Genomic DNA, 6,345 nt, shown 5'->3' on the forward strand with positions numbered 1-6,345 from the left:
TCTAGTATCTGACCTTTCAGTAGGTGCAAACCTAGGCAAAAGCGACCATAAAATTATCTCATTTCAAATTAATATTCAACATAAAAAAAGAGAAGAAGATATTAATGAGATTTGACTACCGTCGACGAGACCTAAATAAGCTAAAGGATTACGTTAAAAATCTAAGAGTATGACCAGAACACAGGCTTAGATAAGCAGTGGGAAGCCTTTCATGAGGAATACACAGAAAAACGCTCTAGATGTATACCATTAAGGCAAATACTAACAAATGGCAACCTTCAGCGAAAGTGGTACAACAGGGAAATTAAAAATAAGATAAGAGAAAGAGGCAGATCGCACAAATCAATGAATCCACACACCCAACACCAATAGAAGCAAGCAGGCATAAAGAACTCTGTAGATTGGTGGACAAATTAGTACGAAATGAAAACCCAAAAGAATTCTTTTCGCATGTTAATAGTAGGAAACCAATGAAAAATAGCATAGGTCCCCTGAGGGACATTAGAGGTAACCTGGTGAACTCAGACTTGGAAAAAGCAGAGTTATTGAATAAGTTTTTTATATTAGTGTATTCACAACTGAAGACACTACCTCAGTACTGGAACCTGCTATTAAATATGAAGTGTCAGATCCACTGAACAAAATAATATTTAGAGAAGAGGACATTAAAAAAAAAAATAGACAACTCCAACAAGTTTTGTAAATCTCCTGGCCCGGATGGGATTCATCCAAGAGACCCTGGACAGTGGTCGTGGGTCCTGCACGACCCAAGGAGTGTTTCAAAAAACATGTTTTTTTCCCATAAATTATCACCCATGTCCAATGTGGGTGTAATGACCTGCAGACGTCTAGTATACTGTCAGGTTTGATGGTGAGCAGACGTGCCAGCCCCTCTCTTCAGTGCATCCCTATTTTCTGAGGTACCACTAGGGTCAAGGACGACCCACATCTTAGTAGAAAGGTTAGTGATCGAAAATCAAAGTTATTACATAACAGTTTCTCAATGAACACTCTGGATAGTCATGTGGACTTTGTTTGTTGTTGGGACAAAAGTGCTAGCTGGGGCCTATATCTAAGTTACACACCACAAACCGAGTGGCAGAGATGCTACATACCGCCATATTGTCGAATTTGCTTCGAGTGCCACTTTTTGCATTTTTTGCATAAAGCAAAGTTTTTAGATAAACATCAGATATTGAGTATTATTCATTCTAATCGTGTTATGTACTGTTGGAATATGTCGGAGGATGATGTTTTTATAAAATGAATGCCTTTGTGAATGCATTATCACGTCGTAAATGCGCTCAAGGTCACGTGACCTTGTAGTGCCAATTTCTGTGTTTTTTTACGAATAGCAAAGTTCTTATGTAGCCAATTCATGTCGGACTGTGTGCATAATAGCTAATTAGTGTATTTTTTTATATTGTAAATTGTTTCGGGATGTTTATGGGTCACGTGAGCAACTCTGGGAGCGGCAGAGATGTCACATAGCAGAAATATTGTCTAATTTCTTTCGAGTGTCATTTTTTGAAGTTTTTGCAAAAAGCAAAGTTTTTAGATAAATGTCGGATACTGAGTATTGTTCATTTCAATCGTATTTTGTACTGTTGGAATATGTCGGAGGATGATGTTTCTATAAAATGAATGCCTTTGTGAATGCCTGCCACTTACCTACGACTTACATATGCCCTTATGGTCACGTGACATTCAAGTGCTAATTTCTGTGTTTTTTTGCGAAGAGCAAAGTTATTACGTAGCCAATACGTGTATGACTGTGGCATAATAGCTAATAGTATAGTTTTTTTATATCGGGAAATGTTTTACTATGTGCGCAATCATGTACGGGAAACGTTTTACTTCGTATGCTGTTTGTAGCAAACGTGTGCGCGACCTTGGTAGTGGCTGAGGTGCCATGGTGCCAATAATCCATGCGTCTTTGAATGCCCGTTTTTTTTTCTTTTTTTTATGAAAAAAAGCAAAATTATTAGGTAAACGAAGCATATTGAAATTGAAAAGTGTTCATGCTAGTAGTGTTGTTCATGTCAGTATAGTTTTGTTCATGCTAGTATAAATGTTTATAGTGGAATATGTTGGAGGTTGGCGCGTTGTTTCATCGCGTACGTACTCTGGGCCATTGTATGCGAAGATTCTGTTTACCTTCTTTTCCGAGTGCTCATTTCTAATGTTTTGCCCCCCTCTCTCTCTCTCTCTCTCTCATTCCTCTTTGATCCTTTTTGATTAGTGTTTCGTATATTCGTGGGTCTCTCTCTCTCTCCCTTTGTTTTAGTGTTTCACATATTTCTGGGTCTCTCTTTCACTCTCTCTCTCTCTCATCCTTTGTTTTAGTGTTTCGCATATTTCTGGGTCTCTCTCTCGCTCATCTCTCTCTCTCTCTCTCTCTCTCTCTCTCTAATGCCTCTTTGATCCTTTATGTTTATGTTTCGTATATTTGTGGGTCTCTCTCTCTCTCTCTCTCTCTCTCATCCTTTGTTTTAGTGTTTCGCATATTTCTCTCTCTCTCTCTCTCTCTAAAAATGAATCTATATCATCTTTGAAAGCTATAGTAAGTAAAGCGCTCTCTCTCTCTCTCTCTCGCGATATAAATAATTCCATCTCATCTCTGAAAGCTGTAGTAAGTAAAGTTCTCTCTCTCTCTCCTTCTCTCTTGTTGTGCGTAAACATCTCTCTCCCCCCCTCTCTCTCTTTTTGGTCGTAAACATCTCTCTCTCTCTCTCTTTTGTTGTGCGTAAACACCTGCGTGACCGACCTTGGAAGTGGCTGGGATCCCATATATTGACATTTGATCCATTTCCTTTCGAATGCCCCTTTCTGTGTGTGTGTGTGTGTGTGTGTGTGTGTGTGTGTGTGTGTGTGTGTGTGTGTGTGTTTTTTTTAAGCAAAGTTATATGCTAAACATTGCGAAGAGAACAGGGTTCATGCTAGTATAGTTTTGATTTATTACCGGAATATGTTGGAGGGTGGTGTGTTGTATCGCGTACGTGCCCGGGGTAATGTTTGTGCTGATTCCGTTTGAGTACTCATTTCTAATTTTTTTTCGAGTGCTCATTTCTAATTTTTTTTTTCAAGTGCTCATTTCTAATTTTTTTTTTCGAGTGCATATTTCTAATGTTTTGCTTTTTTTCAGTCATGGCTTCTAGGGCACGCAGAGGTCTGAGTACGGCCGAAATCAATGAAGTCATTGCTCAATATAAAAGCGATTATTTTGATGGCAGTTACGTTTCATTTGGCTGACACGTAGCAGGGACATCTTCCTGCCATTGGCCACGTCAAGCTGCGCAAGCGTGTTCGCTGCCGAAGTTGCCCATCTAGAGACGACCACAAGACGAACACAGCATGTTTGCGATGCAAACGGGCCCGTGTTCCAACAGCATCAAACTGTCTTGTGTCCGAAGTGTGTGCCTCGTACGTAGGTAAGTTACACCATGAAACTTTTTTACAACTTGTTTGCATAAATGCTATAATTTTAATCTTTACAAAATATATATCATCCATTTTTTTACCTAAAATACTGCAATAGTTTATTTTTCATTTTTGTCGATATTTCCAAATATTCTAAAATATTCCCTTTTCGAAATATTTCTTTTTGATGACTGCAAAATAATTTTCAAACATCCAGCAAGCCACCATAATAGTTTTATGCAAATCAATGCATAATTAGATAGCTAAGTAACATTGAAAATTTCACTCCATTCCTCCATTTCAGGTAGCAAATTTGGCCGTCGCACTTGTCGTGGGTGGGGCCCCATTTACTGTACATATCCATTAGGTAAGTTGCATACCGCTATATATTCTTGTTCTCTATAGAATTTGTGATATTCTGGTAGATTTTCATGCATAAATATCATATCTTATAGTAGTTACAGACATTTTTATAAGAAATTTTCATGGTAAAACAAGGAGGTCAACAAATGACCTATACATTAGAGTAAGTTTTATGGGTCAGATTTTTTTTTTGATGATTGCAAAATAATGTTGAAACGTCCAGCAATCTACCATAATAGTCTTATGCAAATCTACGCATAATTAGGTAACTAGATAACACATTGAAAATTACATTCCATTCCTCCATTTCAGGTAGCAAATTTGGCCGTCGCACTTGTCGTGGGGGGGGGGGGCCCATTTACTGTATATATCAATTAGGTAAGTTGCATACCGCTATATATTCTTGTTCTCTATAGAATTTGTGATATTCTGGTAGATTTTCATGCATAAATACCATATCTTATAGTAGTTACAGCCATTTTTATAAGAAATTTTCATGGTGAAAATAGCAGGTAAAAAGTGAACTTTAGATTTGGCCCCTGATATAACAGCTAATATCATCTTTGTCCAAATATTTTTACATAATTACTTTTTAGGATAATATGACTTTATTCTGTATAAAAATCAGCCACTTCCTAATTCATTTAGGTACAAAAAAAAATTCGTGAAAATTTGCCAGTTTTTGGAGGCAAAAAAAATTTACCTTTTTTTTCTCTTTTCAGATTTTGACCTCTATGGGTCCGACACCTTTTCTGGCTGTGGAGACTTGTAAATTGTAGTTTTAGGAAGGATTCCCTCAATTTATTTTCTTATATAGGTTATTTGTATTTTTTATAAATATTTTTGTAAATTATTTTTTTGTTATATACTTATTTTTTTTAAATATTTGTAATAAATATCAAATTTGTAGATGGGTATTATTTATCTCTTCAGTAGTATAGTATTATCTTTAAACTAATTTTAGAAACTATAATGTACAGCAAAAATGAAGTTACTGATTTTTGGCAAAATTTTCTAGACGCTCGGGTCGAGGTTGACCCACATTACATTTAACGGGGTAGCGAAATAGCGATACCTGTCCAGGGTTAAACGAAGATCCCCGTTCAAAAACACCATGATTCTGAAACAGTTCATTATACGAATCTTATAATCATTATGCCTACCACTCGTAGACAGTGGTACAAAAATACGTTTAGTTCAAGTGACAATCTAATCTGGATAGGCCTAGTTTACGTAGGTGCGGCACACTCAATGAAGTTTCCAATTCAGAAACATAGCAATTCTGCAACTCCCCATTATTCGAATCTTACAAGGAATAAGCCTACGAATTGTAGAGAGCAATGATCGGCATAGACCTAGTTCATGCGCTGCGCACTCAACGAAGATTCCTGTTTAAAACCATCCTAATTCCCAAATTGCCCATTATACGAATATGACAGCCATTAGGCCTGCCACTCGTAAACACTGGTACAAAAATACACTTTGTTCAAGGGACAATCTCACCTGAATAGGCCTGGTTTAGGCGTTACACACAACATGCGCCTCATTCGGATTCGTTTTTTTCGTCTGTTCACGAAGTTGAATATTGGCGGATATGCAACATATTCCTTACACAGCGATTGCCTTTAGATCTCTTAATGGGAAAAGTTCGGCTCCTTTGTCACAATAAGCGTCAGCAAACACGAACAACCCATCTCTCGTGGGATTAAAAAAAAAACTGTTTTTAAAACGTCAGACTCGACAACATAACGCGATGAAACTGAAGAGTTCCGGATCCATTATAGTCGAATGAACGCAACAGCAGTCAGACAGGCAAGGAGGATACATTTTACTCTCTCTCTCTCTCTCTCTCTCTCTCTCTCTCTGCTTGTTTGAAAAGGTTGACCTCTAAAGATTTGCACTTTGTTCTGTCTATCTGACGCTTCTCTCTGATCTTTTGACAGGACTTGTCATTTCATGTTCAGGGAAAAGTTAAATCTTCACAATATATTGAACACCGATTCGGTGCTGACTGACACCACTAGACTCGCTGTAGACAGTCATTCTATATTAACATGGCCGTTAAAGAATATTACATATTTATCTATTAGTAATACGTAATTTTATGTTCAGGAAAAGCAAATGCTACATCGATGTATCGAACATCGACTCGGTACTTACTGACACCACTAGACTCATCGTAAACAGTAATTGGGACTTAACATAAAGCTTACTACAAAACCTCATTGAGTAATTAACACCAGCAATACAATGGATGTAGTTTTTCGAATATTATTAACCTGAATGAACCAGAAAACAGCATTGAGTTGACTTTTAGTCACTTACAACTGTCTGAAACTGTTTCATAAATACAACGTTTGCCTCATTTGCAGACTCGCCTATGAGCTGAACGCCATCTCTTGCTTTGAATAATCAACAACATATTCTCTTCTTTTCTTCATTTATTTCTAAACTTAAAGTATCGACTAGGCATGAAAAATATTCCCCGAGGCAAACGTGTACTATATACTACGCTTCGAATGACATAGGCCTATGCAGAAGCTTCCATATCAAGTTCCTTTA

General features: G+C 37.3%; 1 long non-coding RNA gene across 3 annotated transcripts; it reads left to right on the top strand.

The window, feature by feature from the left end:
* Window positions 1–873: 873 nt before the first annotated feature.
* On the top strand, window positions 874–4,600 carry LOC135199181 (uncharacterized). Of its 3 annotated transcripts, XR_010310955.1 has the most exons (5): window positions 874–961; window positions 3,146–3,431; window positions 3,725–3,787; window positions 4,096–4,161; window positions 4,506–4,600. It is a non-coding gene; the product is annotated as an uncharacterized LOC135199181 (long non-coding RNA). The 3 variants fall into 3 exon arrangements; XR_010310954.1 differs by having other exon boundaries at window positions 4,096–4,589; XR_010310956.1 differs by lacking the exon at window positions 4,096–4,161 and having other exon boundaries at window positions 4,506–4,579.
* The last annotated feature ends 1,745 nt before the right edge of the window (window positions 4,601–6,345 follow it).

This window comes from Macrobrachium nipponense, chromosome 25 (assembly GCF_015104395.2).
Source record: "Macrobrachium nipponense isolate FS-2020 chromosome 25, ASM1510439v2, whole genome shotgun sequence".
In the NCBI taxonomy this organism is placed as follows: Eukaryota; Metazoa; Arthropoda; class Malacostraca; order Decapoda; family Palaemonidae; genus Macrobrachium; species Macrobrachium nipponense.